Here is an 18,993-nt window from a genome sequence, read left to right as displayed (position 1 = left end):
GTAAGTTGGTAATCATGTGGGTTAAAGTTCAAAATTAATTGATAATTGTGTGAAGACCCAGCCACATAAGAAGGACCTTGGAGGAATCCAAGGAGAATCAAGCTCGAACCAGGACCCAGGCAGAATCAAAATCAGGATCCAGGGGTTTTAGTGAAGAATCGGTAACTTAGTTTAACAGTCAATTTCCAAGAGTTCCACCTCCGTTTATGCATGCTTTTTCTTCAAATTGGACCCAAAATTAACTCAAAATGAACAATGAATGAACAAAATGAACAAATGTTAAGGAATGAACAGATAAAGTGTGTCTATTCTAGAACAAAATAAACTCATAAAACCAATGAGGCATGCATTCACTTGTAATGGGGATCTATCTCGTAGAAGCATGTTCACAACCTGCAACACTGAATATGTAACCTACAAACAAGATTCTTAGCATCAATAAGATTAACCGTGGAGCATAATGAAATATTGAAAAGTGTGCTACCTTATTGAGCTTCTCTTTGTTTCAAGAATAGTTTAATATTCTCTACTTAACAGGGCCAACCACGCGAAGGTGGAAGCTCATTTGGCCCCTCCCCCCCCACCCCTAATATCACTCTAAATTCCTTGTCAACGTCTAACATTCTTTCATCCATTAATGAAACATAACATTTACTCATTATCATGTAACATTCATTAACATTCACTAACACGTAACATTCATCACCATTCATTAATACATATCATTCATTAACATTCATTAATAAGTAACATTCATCAACATTCATTAACACATATCATTCATTAACATTTATTAACACATAAAATCCAGTTGTTAACATATAATTAGATCACAATCATTTTATTTTTCTTTCTTTTTGAAGCTTGGAGGTAAAGACTAAGTGGACGATCGTTGTCTTAATCATTTGTCCCCTCTTCAATTCTTCTGCCCTCTTCTAGTGATCTAGCTAATATATGTCTAGTCCTTTACTCACGATGAGGATGCGTATGCAAAGGGGGGTCTGCTGCAATAACAAATAAATGGGTTAAATTCATGAGTTTTATTATTATTATTATTACAAATATTTCATTAATTAAAAGAAAATTATAGGGGTGCTCTTTACCTGATGGGGCCACATCATCTTCCTGATCATTTTGTCTAGCCTCATCCTCAACATCTTGAACACCCTCTAAGTCCTCTGGACTTGAAACACGAAAGGCTATATTAATCAATACACCAATTATAATTAAATTTGTTTAAAGGAATAACAATGGTCCTCTTTACCTATTGGGGCCGCATCACGTTCCTGATGTTGTCTACATGGATCATGCTCAACTTGCTCACCATGGTCTACATTCTCTAAAATAAAAATAAAAAAGGTTACATTAATTACTACACCAATTTCAATTAAAGATGTTTAATTGTAATAATTATTACATAAAAAAAAATTGTTTAGCACATCAATACCTCCAATACTGGGATGCACACAACGACCTTCATCATGTGCAGGTTGTGTTTTACCCTGTGCAGGCTGCATTCCAATGTCATGTGCATTGTTATGATTGCTTGATTATTTAAAACAAATATAGTCACATTATGTTGGAAATTAACATTGAATAGATTATTGCTCAAGTATTCAATTTTAAATCATTTTTATTTACCTTATTTACATGATTGATGGATGCACTGGATTCATCTGTTTGCCCACTCAATCCTTTTAGACATTTAGCCACAATTCTATAGCCCTCCTAGAAGGCAATTTTCATGTCATCTTTTGTGGGCACTCTATTGAATTCAGAGCCCTGCATTTTTTGCTTAATATCATGAATTTTTCTTGTAATATTTAATAATTAAAAAAATTGTTTGTAATTTATTATTTCGATGCGATATTTCATTTATTGATACTTACAATTCGTGCGGCAACTTTCATATAACCACTAGAGCCGAGTTTGTGTTGCCCGTGCTTTTCTAGTATTTCCTTAGTTGCCTTTGATGTGTCGAGCAGTCTATGAAAAGTTTTAAATATGTTATATTATATAAATATAAAGAGTAATTAGTACATAATTACATTCTTAAATAGTATCACATACCTTCTTCTGCCTGGTGGTGTATTCCATTTTTTCCTTTCAACTCCTTTGCATCCAAAATCGGGTCCTTTCACTCCCTCTCTGGAATCATGGGGGACGCTCTTACTTTTTGTTCTTCTCTAAATGTGTCCTATATTGGTCCATCACATACTTTAGATGTTTTCCAGCTTGGTCAAAGACCTTGCTTTTCTCGAATGTGTCATTTCCGAACAACCCAACCAAACGGTTTATGAGCTCGTCTTTTAACTTTTTTTCTTGTTCATTCCATCATTTATGTATGGTGGGCACGAAGATCTCCAATGTAATTTCATTAATATTTTTTATAAAAAATATCATTTCCTGCAAAAAAAGCATGGGATGATTAGTCCAAAATGAGTTATCAATATGCAAATTACAATTACTCTATATAACATAATAATTTTAAAGTACTTGGAACCTTCTCTATCTTTATGGGAAGCAAATATTTGGTCACCACAAATGTGACCGGCAACGTTCCCGTACTAGCAATACGGGAAGATCCAGGAAATGCTGCTATGGTCTCACCACTAGTAGCCTTTGCATCCTCATGTACATGTCTTGCTGTAGAAAATGAATCCACTATGAAATGCCCCCAAGAAAGAACACTTGAAGGGAAATAAAAACATAACAAAAGAGAGAGCAAAAGAGGGATCTACCAACTCTGGAGTCAATATGATGTGCACTATTGGATGTCTGCATGCTATGTGTTGGCGACATTGAAGTTGGCAATATAGGTGGAGATGATGGGATCTGATGAGGCGACGTTTGCACAGGAACATGGACATCACCTGAAGAATAATACATTAAATATATAAAAAATTAAATATATGACCAATAAAACAATGGTGTAGGAGCACCAAGAGCACAATGATGAACTAGGACCAATTTTTTAAAGCAGAACAGTCAATTTTAGAGCCTTTTAATAATAAAAACTTTTGATATTCCTGCACTCTTTCTCAATTTTTTGAATATTACAGTCTGTTATCCACATGTTTTCCACCATCAAATGCATTTATTGGCTTTGGAAACTGGTTGGAGATTGAAGTGGCATGAATATAATTTCATTTCCTTTTGGTTTCATTAATTTTGGATCTATTTTTGAAAAGTTATAGTCATTTTTGTGAAAACTGTCCAAACCCTACCTAGGGCTGGCAGCAAGCACTCAAAATGTAATATCTTTAATTTTCTTTGCCAAATAAGCCCACAAATGGGCATAAATCTGTATTATATTGTGTACTTTAATTTCATCCAGTGTGCAGGGTTTTCACTCCAAGTTTGGCACGTGATTTGAAGACTTTTGGGACTGTTTTGGGTGTCTCAATCCAAGATGGTCAGTGAAAAGGAAGATTTGTGAGGGTTTGGTGCAAAAGTACACATGAATGAGTGTTGGTATATTCTTGGGGTTTGAATAAGGTGTGTGGGGAGTCATCTCAGAGATTTCAAAGGAGATTTGAAGCCTTAAAAGACCTTGAGCCAAAGATGTAACATAACTATCCTCTTGTATTGCATCATGACAACAAACTTGAAAATAGTGATAAAAAGCTTTTGACATGTGAGGGTTGAATGAAAAATAGTCTTGGAAGATAGTGTGGATGGAAACCTCAGTTTTTGGTGTATGTTTGGAAGGAGGGTTGAGTGTATTGAGTCAAGATTGGGTGTTTATGACAAGTGGTTGCCTAATTCCTTTATGGATGTTCTAAACTTTACATAGACTGTCAACTTATGAAAATAGTGAGAATATTATCTCTAATGTGCAAACCAAGTAATGTGTTTGTATGTGGGGGTCTAAGTAAACCCTAGGAGTAATGTTTAATGTCATTAGGAGTGATTGAGAGTTCCAAAGTGAGGGTATGGAGTCTTAGATAATGATTGTCCTAATAGGTATGTTTGAGTCAATGAATTGTGACTTGGCAACCCAAGTGTTGTGAAACCTTGAAGGATGTATGAATGTACTATGCCATGTATGGAGGCATAAAAAATAGAGTCAATGGGTGTGTGAGTCAGATGACCTTGAGTTGAAGGTTGTCCCTAGTTGATGAGTTATAGTGTGGATGCTCTGCAACAATTATAAAATGTGCAGGGAAGTCATATGTTTGATAACAACAAGGAGCCTGTGAACACATAAAGGATATATCAAAGCATCAAAGTAGTTTTAATGTATGGAACATGGTCATCACCTAAACTACCTGGAGTACCCTAATCATGGCCACCAGCTTGACGAGGATGCAATATTTCCTGTAAAAACAACACGTACATATTTTAGTTCCCGACATAAAAGAGTATAAAATATAAACCATTTTTGAACTTATGTTATAATTAAAGATTGCATTACTGCTTACTTGCAATTTTTGTGCTCTCTACATCAATTGTTGCAACCTCTCTTTTATTGCATCAATTTGAAGGACTTGGTATGCCAGAGCAATAATTTCTCTATTAACTTTTTTTTTTATCTTTCTCATCATTGCGACAGGGTCTGTGGAATATGCGATGTCATCACCACATGATAGTGAGTCTGTCATTGTATTGTCATCGGGTAATGCAGGTGCCTTTCCCTGAACATCCGTCTGTGACAAGAATATTAGTAACATTATCAAAATTACTCGAAAACCCTTAATAAAAGAACATAATAATATAACATTTTGCTTCTATCTAATTTGTACAATTACAATGAGGTTTACTTGTTGGGTAGAAGGGCTAGGAGCTACATCCTTGTATGTGCTATGTGTCAGATTAATGTCACCCTATGACAAAGATTAAATATTAAAAAAAACTTTAGCGAAATGAAACCAATAGACTTAGCAAAAAAACTTAATAATAAAATGGTATATTGGAGTCATTAATTGAAGGTTGGTTTAAATGGTATATAGTATGTACCACCCCCATGATAGTAACTTTGTTTATATCTATGTGATTCAAATTGTAATTAATTAGCAGCTCTTCCCCTACACTTATTGATTTTATCGCACATACAAATACACGATTTCACTTGTGCACCTCAAATATGCAATTGGGTTGCTTATTAGTTGACCCAGGTCGTGTACTATTTATAAAACTTGCAATATTCCATGTTGCTTTTGGCCTTCTGTCAATGTACATAGAGACTCTTTTACTTTGATCATTATCTTTCCTTTGTATATAATTTGTTGAGAGTGCATACCTACGCACTTTTTCTATATCGAACAATCTGCATCCAATTTTTATATTGTAACAAGGTCCAACATACTCCATCAATTCAACAACTTTGTTGTAAAGGACCTTTATGTCATCCATGGAAAATAGGCCCAAACCATGTAATGACCATGGTGCTATGCGATATATCCTCTTGTTAACACAAAAATCAGTGTTTATTGGAGGAAGCTTCTTGGGTACCCATTGTTTCTGTAGATGTTTGTACCTCAAGGGCACCTCAATGTTGCTTATGATCTCATCATCACAAGAACATGACCCCCCTTGAGCAATAAAAAATTGCATGCGTTTATTGAATTTTCTCCTAATCTTTTGACCTCTAGTTGATCTCCCTCTTTTAGATGCACTACATGTCTCACTTTTGTCTCCTGTTCCTGAATTTCCCTCGCTCGGGGAAGACACATCTAACAAATACCTATTTGGTGGTACCTGCACTCCATCAAATGAAGAAGTTGGCCCTAAATTTGATGTTGAGACTAAAATTTGAATAAGACCAACTAGAGCCTCAAGTGTTGATAACTGTATAAGATTTGTTGCATATAGGAGGGCCGAGAAGGTGGAATGAGCTATAACATGTGGTTTCGATGAGAAAAAAAAATCAAAGTTTTGACAAAATATTGTTGCTAAAACCTGGCTTAGTATTAAAGAGAAAATAAGAAATTAATAAATGGTTTCTATAGGGTGTATTGACTTATACCTATCGTTCCATGACACTGTGTAGGATCCTTGTTAAAGGGGTTGAGATTCCTGCATATGTAATTCATTTATCTTATGTTAGCTAAAAATTGCATGATACGTATGCTAAAAATTACATAGTAGACAACATGAACAATATGCAGACATCATAATCATTGTATTTTTTTTTCCTTGCCTTTCATTTATCTAGAAAGTGTAGGGTCCTCAACAAAAGGGTTGACGATTTCTACAATCAATTACCTGTTTCCACGAAGGATGACAGAATCAGATAAAATATATACATATAATCAGCACCAACAATTGAGCATCATAAGGATTACATGATACATATGCTAATAATTACATAGTAGATAACATGAACAATATGCAGACATCATAAATACCATTGTTTATTTTTTTCCTTACCTTTCGTTTATCTAGAAAGTGCAGGGTCCTCAACAAAAGGGTTGAGCATCATAAGCATTAGATTTACAATTTGATAAATAATAAATACATGAAATATATGAGTAATAATAAAAACATATGTATCATAAATCACATATGTATCATCATAAACATGTTGTAATCCATCATATATGTTGTAATCCATCACATATGTATCATCATAAAGATGTTGTAATCCATCACATAGCTAATAAACAGTCTGCATTCAATAAATAAACACAAACTTCAAAAAATGTCACACAAAATGAGGGCTAGCCGACACTCTATTTGTCTCCATCTCCTACAGGTGGCATGATTCTACTATTAGGACATCATGAATAAATTATGCAATGACATTAGAATTTAAAACATAATGAATTAATTATGTGACCATATATATAAGTGAGATAAATTTCTATCAAGAAATCAATACACCCATATGTCTTGTGGGTAGTTAGGAGGCGTTGAGGTTCCACACCTCACGAGTATTGGGCCATTAGTTTTGTTAGACATAAATTTTCAATTTAATTATGCTCTTAGAATTACTATTTAGAGGTTTGTGTTGTTGCATCTTTATATCTTTACTTTTGATTTACGTCCTTGAAGGAACCTTTATGATGCACACTTTTTATCATGAGAATAGTTACTACTAGTTTTTATGTATGGGAATGATCTCACATCATCAGTTCCCATCCACCTGTGGTTTGGCTCTTGAAAAATTAACCATCAATTGGGCAGCTTGAGGGTAGCACTTAGATAAGAAAAGGCAGATAGAGATTCTTTCAAGGTATAGATTGAAGGATAGGGAGCTTATCAGACATTTCTTAAAGTGATCAAAAATACAAAAGTGATCAGGTTTACTTATCAAATGACTACCAAGATCCTGTGGTGCAGGAGCACCCCAACAATGAAGCCCCTTTTCCATTTCCACGTTTGTAATAAAGATCCATTTTTGTAAGACCAATTGTCAAAATGGTACATTTATAAACCACTTGGTCAAACTTGGTCAATAGATCTATGGTAGATTAGGAAGAGTCAATTTTGTGTGCTTGGTGTGCTTAGGGTTCATTTGGAAACCTTTGGAGTGCAGGAAAATGCATAAATGGTCGATAGACCAAATGTTGCATAGAGTTATAAAAGCTGCATTTTCGGTGTAACTTGTCTCGATAGAGTCGTCTTCTTGAAAAGTTGTCATCGGGTATTGGTGTAACCATTTTGGGTGCCACCCAATAACCCAATAGAAGGGGCGACATTTTGAAGGAGTCTTATCGAGCATCGGTGTAGCTTTTTTGCTCCACTCATGGTGACCCGATAGCATAGCATGTGGAAGGAATCGACATTGGGGATCAGAAGTCAAAGATCCTAACTACCTCGATGACCCAATAAGCCGGTACACTTGGAATTTCGGCATCGGCCATCAGATAGAATTATTTTGGAGTCGTCTTGATGACCCGATGGAAAAGTGAACTTGTGCCCACTAGTCATCGGGCATCAGCAAGCGGATGTTTGTGCTACCCTGAAAGAGCCGATGGAAAAGCGCACCACCTTGGAAACATGTCATCAAGAATCAGATGGAGAGTGTTTGAGCTACTCCGAAGAACCCGATAGGAACACACCATTGGTAGAGTTTGTGATCAGGCATCGGGAAGCTTGTTTTGGGTTAACCCGATGACCCGATAGAACCGCATGAATTGTAGAGCTTATCATCAGGCATCGGAAGGCGTGTTTTCAACCTATGCCGATAACTCGATGGAAGTTACCAACCTGCCAGAAACGATAACCGAAAGGGAATTCGGTCTTCCAACTCCTTCCAACGGCTAAACCGGTTGAATTTTGGTTGAGGATGTTGAAAGGAGACCTATATGAACATGTTTGAATCATTTCCAAAGGAGAGGCAGATGATTCAACAAATGTAATCGAATTTCTGGTGTGAACAAAAATACAGTTGTAGGTTTTACACAACATCTTTGCATTATAAAATCAATAAATTGTACTAGTAGGACTTGGCATGGGTGTGTAGATTTAGAAGTTGAGTAATTCCATTTGTTTCAGTTGGCTTAGGATCTAGGTGGACACATCTAAGTCATAAATTTCTCTATTCTCGTCTGACAACCAGGGTGAAGTGAAATAAGGGTTTCATCTAGAAATGGCTCTAACTTGAGATTCCTGCATTGGACCACAATGGCCATTAGAGTAATTCAAGTTGGAGAAATGTATGTTAGGATCCTGGTAGTTGTAGCCTGGAAGGTGTCAGCACTTAGGTTCCACACCATACCCTAGGCCAAGCATGCCCATGTGCTTGGCCTCAGAATTAAGGAAGTAGGAGTGCAGACAGACTTCGGGAGTGGACTGAACCAATCCAAGGTTGGATTGTGTATGTAGGAACATCCTCAAACCCGAACCAAATGACCATCTAGCTAAGTGTTTTCATTTATAGGTTGTTGCTCCATAACTAGACCTGATTACCCCTATTAGGCCTGTCCGGCCTAGACAGTTCAAAGGTGTACAAGAGGAGTTGGAGCCTGTCCTTTTGGAGTCTGAAAGTACTTAATTAAGGGTACTCCGATCTATAGTCTTTTTTCTTCATCCTTTGAAGAAGTTAAGGTTGTTTTGCCAAAAACAGTGTCTGGAGGGCTACAAACATAAAACAGTCTGGTTTAACAGTCAAGCTACATTTGGGTGTTGTGGGTCTAGGAGCTATTATGGATCAACTTGGTTGATCAGAACTAGTTTGAAACAAGACAGGGGGACCCTATCCACTCCCTAAACCGAAGGGTTTGAGTATTATCACATTTTGCTAATTTGTCTTATCAACCATTAGCCTTAGCATGCTAAGTAAGGCTACATTTTTCATTGGGTCAGAGTGAACAAGGGGATTGATTTCTTGCAGAAGGTTGGAGTTAGGGCTTGATTGTGCTTCCCTTGGTGACCTCTGCGTCATCCTATTGAAGTGGGGACATGTGATGGACATGAGTGAGTTTTCATTTTGACAAATTTTACCCAAGTGTATATTTCAAAAAGAATCTTAGAGATGATGGCAAGAAACAACAAAGCTCCTATGTGTGTTAGAGGTTTTGTTCAGTTTATATTGAATCCATTAAGCAAATTATAAATGTTTGTATCCATAAGATAAATTAAAAGTTGCAAATAATTGAAACTTGTACTATCGGCCAAAGTTATCCCGATGAAAACACTTAGACAAAATGAGTAGCGCATGGTTGGGATATCATATACCGATCTATAAGTATGATAAGCCGAAGTCAGATGCATTGGTGGAAGTTGTATCAATCATTGCCAAGGAGCTAATGAAATCAAGTAGATCGGGGAAACATATATCGATTATGGCCATCGACAAAACATAAACTGGCGGCAAAGGAAAAATATTGCCTTGTCGATAGCCGATGAGGCTATCTGTAAGACTTATCCCGATGAACACAACCAAGGATAAAAGTGCATTGGTAAAATTTATAACGAAGAAAGATCATCGGCATAGCCAAAGGAGTCGGGATGTGTCATTTTGAGTCTCCCCGATGCTTGATGAAGTGATTGGTTAGAAGATCAATGAGAAATATTATGTTGATGGAACATGATGTAGTGGGAAAAGTTATGTTGAAGGAAAAGGTCATCGAGAAAACTATGTTTGTCACCATGACACATTTGAAGTTACCCCGATGCCTGATGATAGTATCGGGTTGACATATACCGATAAATCAGAAGGAGTGTCATCAACTTATGTTACCCTGACAGGAAAGATAAAGTTTATAAAAGAAAAAGGGATTTTGCTGATGGTGCCAAAGATGAAGTTTTATCGGAGAGACATGCGCCTATGAGCCATTGTCATATCAAAATTTAAAACTGAAACAGTGGGCTTTTATTAAATGCTTGCATCAGGTAGATTTATGGTTCACATGAGGTAGATTTATGAGAGGATCATCATTACAAAGTTGTATGCGGATGTATTAGCCATATAATCAAGATTGCTTTACACAATTTATACACAACAAAGCAATTGAGAGGAACAAATATTTAAATTCTTGAGAGTTAGAGAAAAAAAATGTGATTGCAAAAATGGAGGCTTCAAGTTCTACATGAAAGAAAAGAGCGACAAAAAACTCTGAATCTAGGGCTAAGAAATATAAGAAAGAAGAGGAAGCCTCAATTCTAAGACTAAACCAAGATATGATACAAAAAATGCAAGCACCAAGCCCTAAGTCCAAAAGATCAAAACAACATTTGTTGGGGAGGGACCAATTGGAAGATAAATACAAAAATATCGGAGATGTGTGGACCAAAGTGAGAGGATACGAATTGTTCATATTTCACTACCTGAGAAGAAACAAGGAAATACCACTTTGCAACCCATGGAAGACCAATTTGGGTAAGTTGATTGTCCCAAATGTGTTTGTAAGTGTTAAATTGCTAGAAACCCTAGTGAAAAACTATAATTATGTGGGGAGGTATATTCAGACCCCCAATGGAGATGCCTTTATTAGGTTTTCTGTTGGTATACTGAATGAAGTATTTAACCTGGATCCCAACCCTAATAAACCCTTGCCTTTTAGAGAATTGGAAGAAGAATACCTCAGAATGGATACAACATATACTGGGTGGAAGTTAGCTATCCATAAGAAGGAGGCAGGTATAATGACAAAATAGTGCGGGCCACCATTCAACATGGAGTAATTGAGACATTACCTACAATATACTTATATGTCTTGTGGGTAGTTAGGAGGAGTTGAAGTTCCTAATCTAATGAGTACTGGGTCGTTATTCTTAGCCTCAGATATCCAAATGTATGAGCCGAGACCATTTGGTTACGCCTCTTCTTCGGTAGAAAAATTACATGAGGGTTTCCTAAACCTTAGGGATAACAAAAGCCCCAATTTCAAGTTTTATTCATTGTTGATGCATTTAGTATTTTTATATGGACGTTTCAGGGGTATGTGGCCCGAGGAGTTAGTGCTTAATACTAGAAATAGGGAAGGTGAGGAACAACCGGTTCAATTATGGACTTCTATTTTGGACTCTTGTTATGTGAGATCAAACTACATAAAATTTGAAGAGTGGATAGTTAAACCATTATACAGGATGTACAGAGTTCCTTGTGATGGATCAATTTCAAATGAGATTAAGGCATTTTTAAGGCCTAAATATTTTGATGATAGGAAAATTGTGAATCATAACTGAGGAGATTGGTACATGCACCATAACTTTACTTGTTTTAGGATCTATAGATTTGAAGGAAGCCCATACATGTTACCAAAATGTGTTCTTGATAGAATAGCATATTTGGAGATTGTAAGACAATTAAGTGTCTCAAATGCTAAACACTTTGGAGATCAACATAAGAAGACTTTCTTACCTGGAACTCTTAGCTTTGGAGATTTCACTATTGTTTCTACAAAGGAATATGAAATAATTCACAGAAAGTTAATGGAGGAGTATAATTTGTTTGAACATATTGCAAGAAAAAACTATGATCCGAAGGGGTACATCCACTCCTGTAAGAAAAGACAAAATATAGGAGATTATTTGCACTTGAGTTTGGAAGCAGAAGACATCTTCAAAAATATGGAAGATGAAGAAGCACAAGAGGTAATTGATAATTTGAATAGAGAGCTGGAAGAAAAGAAACAAAGGCTAATGAAAATGGAGACAAAAGAAGAGATGTCAGAAAGTGAACTAGATGACGATGAAGTTGTTTCTAGCTATCGGGCAAAGGAACGAGAAGAAGAACCAAATGAAAATGAGCAAATTGTGACTAAGATGGAGATTCATGCAGATTCAAGGTTAGAAGAACATTTTGCTTTTGTAGCAAATAATGTATTTGTGAAATCTAAAGAATTTAAATCTTTTCTCTATAATTTCAAAGGAAAAAGGTTGAGGGAATCTATCCCACATATAACACCTGAAAATGAGGCAGAGTTGTTGAAAAGGTTAAAGGAGGATATATAAGCAGAGTTGGTTACAATGACTCCCCAAAAAGGGAGGTAATTACTTGCACAAGTTGGAGTAATTCTATTTCCAGGATGGGATTTGAGTGCATCTTTTATTTTTGATAGTCTATTACACTTTGACAACAAGGATTTCAAATTGGACATTCAAGAAGTAAATGATGTGTTTGTTGGATCCAGGTTTGACCAAGATGAGGAAGCCTTACTGCTATGGGCATTGTATCCTCCAAATAAAAGGCCTAAAATTATTGATGTGGATAAAGCATTTGGCCATATGATGAAATTGAAAGTTGGGGAAATTGATCCCATTGTTTTAGTAGACATTGGAGTCGACATTTCAAAGTTTAACAGAGCACAAATAATTAGAATAGTAAGGGAAAGAGATCAATACAAAAGATTGTATGAGGAAACCATAAGAAGAAGTGGACAATCTGTGCCAATGATACTTTCCCCTAATAATTCAAAATGGAAAAAGAAATGTGAAGAGATGCAACAACAAAATCAGAGAATTCTTAAACAAATGTGGAATGTAAGATTTGATACTACCTCTTTTCTATTGAATAAAAGATTTAAAATTTTGAAAGGATATTTGGAAGAGTTCTGGGTTGTTTTCAAAAGAATATGGACAATACTATATCACATAATAGGATAAAGGATAGATTGGGAACCCTACTATATGACAAGACTTTGGAAGGGATAGATAGTAAAGAAATTGAGAAGATCAAAAGGTTGCTTGCAAAACCTGGCAAATTTGATGCGTAGTTACAAACTAAATATGATGAATGTAAAGGCATAGTCCAACATGTTGGCATTGATAAAACTGGTTAATCCAGAGAACTGGTATATTTGCTAAGATTTGTCATTGATGTCTAACACTAACCAGTGGAGTGGTACTAGTGGAGTGATGTATTTTAGTAGGAAAGGTGATGACTTGTAAACATAGATTAGGAAATCGCCAGGAAATCACCAAACTCGGCGAGTCTGAGTCCAAGACATGCTCACCGAGTCTCTGGAACTCAGACTCATACTCGTCCAAGTCTAGTGAGAAAACTCACTAGACTTGCTAAGTTGGCGAGTTTGGCCAAAACTCGCCAAACTTGGCAAGTCCCGTGCCTCAGACTCGGCCGACGGAAAAGGCCTGAAAAAGGCCAAAAAAAAGCATTTTTAAAAGATTTTTTAACTTCTATTTTTTATGTTATTTAACCTCCAACCCTAAAAGTGAACTTCATTTCATTCATTTGGAAAAATAGGAGGAGAAAAGTGAGTTGTGAAGAAAAACAAGGGTGCATTGAAGAAAAACCAGCAAGGAGGAAGCTCAAGTTTTCTTCAATTTATCACATTGGGGCTGCATTGTTTTTGGATTTGGTGCATCAAGAGTTGGATAGGAAGAGTTTGTAGCTCATTTCAAGCTTGTTGTAAGAGGTAAGATTGTTTTTTTGAAGATTTTTTTGTTTCTTGTATGCAAAAATTTACAAACCCTACCTTAGCTTTTTTGAATATATGTATTAATTTCATTTTGTATTTGTAATGTTTTATAATTTATTGCAGCAAACTTCACTTTATTATTTGCCTCAACTTCAAGTTTCACAAAACTATCCTACAATGTCTACTTCAACTTCTAGACCCCCCATTACAAAGGACCCTGCTTGGAAATATCATGAGGATTTTCCAAGGCAAGGAAAGGGGCAAACAAAATGTACATTTTGCAAAACAATATTCCCTGGAGGTATATATAGACTGATATACCATATTTCTAGTGTGCGTGGAGATGATGTCGAACCATGCCTAAAAGCACTCCCTAAGGCCATACGTGAATGTTATGTAATGGTTGAGGAAATAGAAAGGAAAAAGAAACAAAAGGAGGATCGAGCGGCCATTGGGAGAGAGGCAAATTAAGGAAGAGGGAAACAGTTAGGTTGTGTTGGAGGCCCTTCTTCCTTACCTTCATATCGTCCCACTCATTTTGCTACTACTGGTGCTTCCACTTCTACTTCTATAAGTGGCAGTGCCACCGCCACTTCTCATGCTCCTAGCACTAGTAGTTGTAGTGGGAGTGTTAGCATTGGACCTAGGATTCGTAAATATAGGTTGGATACCTTCTTTTTGCCTCACACTACTCCTGGGTCCCAACAGTCACTTGAGGGCATGGGTTGGAACAAGGAGGTCCATGATGCTACTAAAATGACAGCTGACAAGTTTTGGACCTACATAAGTATTCCATTCTTTATAGCCAGGTGAATGTTTTATAACTTTTATGTTTGATTGTTTTATTTTTTATACTTAACTTATCTCATTGAATTTTTATACTCAACTTATCTCATTGAGTTTATTTGCGACAGGTCTCCTTATTGGCAATAAATGGTTGATGCCCTTACCATATATGGGGTGGGGTTCAAAGCCCCTACTGAGAGTGATTTGAGGGGACCCATTTTGTCTCAAATGGTGGATGATGTGAAGAAGGATTTAGATGAACAACGCCAGATATGGAGCACTAAAGGTTGCACCATCATGACTGATGGTTGGATGGATAGGAGAAATAAAACTCTCCTTAATTTTCTTGTTTCTTCCGCAGTTGATTGATTAATTTTAGTTTCATATAGTCTTTAATTTTTTATTTTTTATCTAATGGTTTATTCAATGATCATTGACCTAGCTTTATTTTTTTATTTCAGGGGGCACCGTTTTCATCAAGTCCATTGATGCCTCCGCCCATTGCAAGAATGCCACCTACCTATGTGAGCAGATAGAGGAGGTGATTGATAAGGTGGGTGAGGAGAACGTGGTACAGGTGGTGACTGAAAATGCAACAAATTATGTTGTTGCGGGTAAACTTTTGATTACAAACTAATTTTGTTTGCAAATTAATTACTATCTTGTAGTTTGTACCTCCATTAATTACAATTTACAATGCAACAAATTTTGTTGCTGCAGGTAGACTATTGATGGAGAGGCACATCTATAGTTTATACTCCATGTGTTGCTCATTGCATTGACCTCATGTTGGAGGATATTGGAAAAATCCCATGGGTCAAGAGATGTGTAGAAACGGCAAGAAATGTGTGCAAATTTGTATATAATCATTCATGGGTGTTGGCTCTTATGAGACAATACACAGAGAAGAAGGAGTTAGCTCGTCCAAGAACCACAAGATTTGCCACAAACTTCATCACATTGCATTCCATGCTTAGGTATAAGTTGGCCTTGAGATGTATGATTGTTGGTGAGGAGTGGTCTTCCTCATCCTATGCTACCACCCTTGCAGGGAAAGATATGGCAGACTGCATTTTTGATGAGCAAGACTTTTGGGCCCCTTGTGATGAGATAGTGAAGGTAATTTTTGTTATAAATTCTACAATTTAACTTCATGTTTTATAACTTATTATATGTATTCTCTTATTTTCTCATTTTTCTAAATTACACAATATTTTCAATTTTGCAGTTTGTTAAGCCCTTGGTGGTTTTGTTGTGAGTTGCGGATGGAGAAAAGCCCACAATGGGATATATATATATATATATGAGGGCATGGATAGGGCGAAGGAGGGCATCAAATTCATCTATGGAGGAGATGAGAGCAAGTATGGTCCCATTTGGGAGATCATTGATAGGAGATGGCATTATCAGCTTCATAGGCTCATCCATGCAGCAGCCTATTATCTGAATCTAGCATTTTGTTTTATCCCTTCTTTCAAGGTTGATGTGGAGGTCCTTAATGGGCTATACTCAATCATGGAGAAGATGGGACCTTATGGTATTACTCAGATAGAGATTATTCGAGAGCTACAATTGCTCTCAGATGCACAAGGGGAGACCTTCTCTTATCCTGTCGCCAAAGATGGTAGGACAACTATGATGCCAGGTAAAAATAAATTGTAAGGCTTAATTTTAGTTTTATTGTATATTGTAACTTGTTAAATGAGTTCATGAGTGAGACTGATTTTATATATTTTTCTCATTTCAAACTTAGATCATTGGTGGATCTTTTTTGGCCCAATGACACCAAATATTTAGAAGTTGGCCATTCACATCTTGAGCCAACCATGCAATGCATCAGGTTGTGAGAACATACACTCTAAGAGGCATAATAGATTATCTGTGGAGAAGATGAATGATCTCATCTTTGTTCACTACAACCTCTGCCTGAGAATGAGAAAAAATGCATTAGTTGACATCTCTCCCATCATTCTAGATGAGGTTGATCTTGAAGCAGAGTGGACCAATGAGAATCAGACAGATCCTGAGATTCCTGCAGCTATCTTTAGTGATGATGACACTGATTTGATCAACCAAGTAGATATAGAGGTTGAGGCTGTAGCCATGGCAGAGGAGCAGAGAGCACACGCAGAGACAGGAAATACTGAGAGTGACACAGTTGTTCCTGATATTGGTGAGCATGGCATTATGTCATGGGGAGCGACTATGGTTGTTGAATCATCCAGGGCCTACCTTAAACGCCTTCGCAGGGGGCAGGGCGAGAGGGTGCACGCTCCTCTGAGCCACAGGCTTGTAGTTGTATTTACCTTTGGTATTTGTGTGGAACATTTGATGATGATCATATGATGACATGGATTTTTTATTCCATGAGTTTTGTAATATTGTATACATTTGACAATATTTATATATTTATGTTTGTTATTTCCTTCAGCTACAATTTGTGTTTATGCTTATGTGATTGATGTATACTTGTGTATGTAAACAAATGAGCTGATTTTGATGATGTTATTGTGTCTTTAAGGTGTATTCAATAAAGGGTACATGAAACAAGTTTTAAATCTTTAAAAATCTCTAAATTTCTTGAGTTTTTCACTTTCCCGAGTCTAGCCGAGTCTGGAGCCAAGTCTGACTTTGAGTCTTGAGCCTGAGTCCGATTCGGCCTTGTCGAGTCCAAGCCGAGTCTAAGTCCCATTTCTTTGGTTGTAAACAACATAAGAGATAGATGATCAAGGTTCAATCAGCTCAAGGGAAGACAAACTAAGCTAACCGGTCTGTCACTCAAGAAGATCGTTGTTGAGGTCATATCTTCAGGTTGGTCATTTTGATGATGATGAAGTCACAAAAGGTGACTTAGGAAAGAAGGCTTGAGGTTGTATGAAAGCTGGAACCTCATTGGAAATCAGGAGAAGAGGCTTGATGGAAGCACAACAAACCAACATCAAAGGATGAACCGGTAATGAAGTGCGCACTGCTATACCAGTACACCGATGAAGCAAAAGGAAGATAGGTGGTCACCATAAATCTTGGATCAATGATCGGTTACACAATTGCGATGGCAAAGGTGAGTTGGTGAGCTTGTGTCTACTCTAAACTAAAGGTTGGTGAAGTCAACTTTAGTCATCATGCAATTAAGCCATGATTACTTGCAGATTTTCTAGTTCGCATTTAAAAGACTGAACTCGACCCAGAAGTCACTATTTTGGGGGGATGTGGTGGTATAATTGGTTGAGTAGTTGGTGGAATTGTTGCAGGGCATGTAGAGCAAGAGCGAGAAGATTTGAATTTTAAATCTACTAAAATCTGTGATTGCATTGATTAAGGAGACACCTGAAGGTGATGACAGAGAATGTATAAAGCATTTTGAGTTCTTTCAAAATATTTTTGATTGTAAAATTTGAAAAGAGTAGATCCTATAAAAGGTGATCCAAAGTGCAAAGTAGAGTGAGAGGAAGTGCTAAAAGATTTAGCAAAGCAGAGAGTGTATGAGGTAGACCGGTAGAGTGTAGAGCCGAGGGTCAGAAGGCAGACAGAGTGCAGAGCCGAGGGTCAGAGGATTGGTAGAGTGCAGAGCTGAGGGTGAAAGGACCGACAGACTGCAGAGACAAGGGTCAGAGGTCCAACAAAGTGAAGAGACAAGGATTAGAGGACCAACAGAGTGTAGAGCCGAAGGTATAAGTAGAAAACTGGTGTTGTGCAAAGCAGACACAACCGGTGCGGATAAATTATGATTTTCATTGTGATTTGATCAAGCTATCAGTAACTACTCTAGCAGATGATCTTTTTGTTGCTTTCTAATCATTGCAACTCAAATCCCTTAACCGGGTGGACTTTAATAGGTCCCTTTGTAAAATCCCTTAACCGAGTGGTACCTAATAGTGTCCTTGTAATCTCCTAAAAGGGATGGCTCTTTCTTCATTGGGTGTACTCCGAAAGAGTACAAATTTTGTGAGTTCCTACTCACATTGTGGTTTTCTCCCATTTGGGTTTCCACGAGATAAATCTTGGTACCACTGTGTATCTTTTTATGCATGCATATTCTTCTGCAGTAATTATTTATATTGATGAATATTAAGTTAGTGCAGACTTGAGTTTAAAGTTTTAATTGTGTAAAACTGGTAAAGTGTTGATTCACCCATCCCTCTCAGCATCGGTTGGGACTAACAATTGGTATCAAAGCTTTGGTCCTTAGATTCAAAAGAAGCTTAACAACTTAAGGAAAAATCCAAGATGATGAAAAAGGAGGGTCCTAAGTTTTCTAAGGAGAATTACACCTTATGGTGTGGTAGAATGAAGCTCTACCTAAGAACCCTAGGAGATCAATACTGGAACCATGTAATCATAGAATACAATGAACCTATAGGGGTTCTCACTATAGATCAAATCAAAGAGAGGCAAGACAACACTGCTACTATGGATTTGATTGCTAGCACTCTATGTG

The 18,993-nt window shown here is 36.9% G+C and overlaps 1 long non-coding RNA gene across 1 annotated transcript in view; it reads right to left on the bottom strand.

Moving 5' to 3' along the window:
• Positions 1 to 820: 820 nt before the first annotated feature.
• LOC131029529 (uncharacterized) overlaps positions 821 to 18,993 on the bottom strand; it is a 168,758-nt gene continuing 150,585 nt past the window's right edge. The window contains exons 5-15 of the long non-coding RNA XR_009372639.1: positions 4,425 to 4,649; positions 4,263 to 4,320; positions 2,742 to 2,873; positions 2,504 to 2,646; positions 2,071 to 2,406; positions 1,890 to 1,986; positions 1,642 to 1,782; positions 1,448 to 1,511; positions 1,265 to 1,339; positions 1,104 to 1,183; positions 821 to 1,001 (exon numbers count right to left, since the gene is read on the bottom strand). This is a non-coding gene — a long non-coding RNA (uncharacterized LOC131029529). The remainder of the gene's footprint in view (positions 1,002 to 1,103; positions 1,184 to 1,264; positions 1,340 to 1,447; positions 1,512 to 1,641; positions 1,783 to 1,889; positions 1,987 to 2,070; positions 2,407 to 2,503; positions 2,647 to 2,741; positions 2,874 to 4,262; positions 4,321 to 4,424; positions 4,650 to 18,993) is intronic.

The sequence above is a fragment of the Cryptomeria japonica genome, chromosome 5 (genome assembly GCF_030272615.1).
Source record: "Cryptomeria japonica chromosome 5, Sugi_1.0, whole genome shotgun sequence".
In the NCBI taxonomy this organism is placed as follows: Eukaryota; Viridiplantae; Streptophyta; class Pinopsida; order Cupressales; family Cupressaceae; genus Cryptomeria; species Cryptomeria japonica.
The sequence above is the reverse complement of the archived record's forward strand: the minus strand, read 5'-3'. Positions and strand labels throughout refer to the sequence as shown.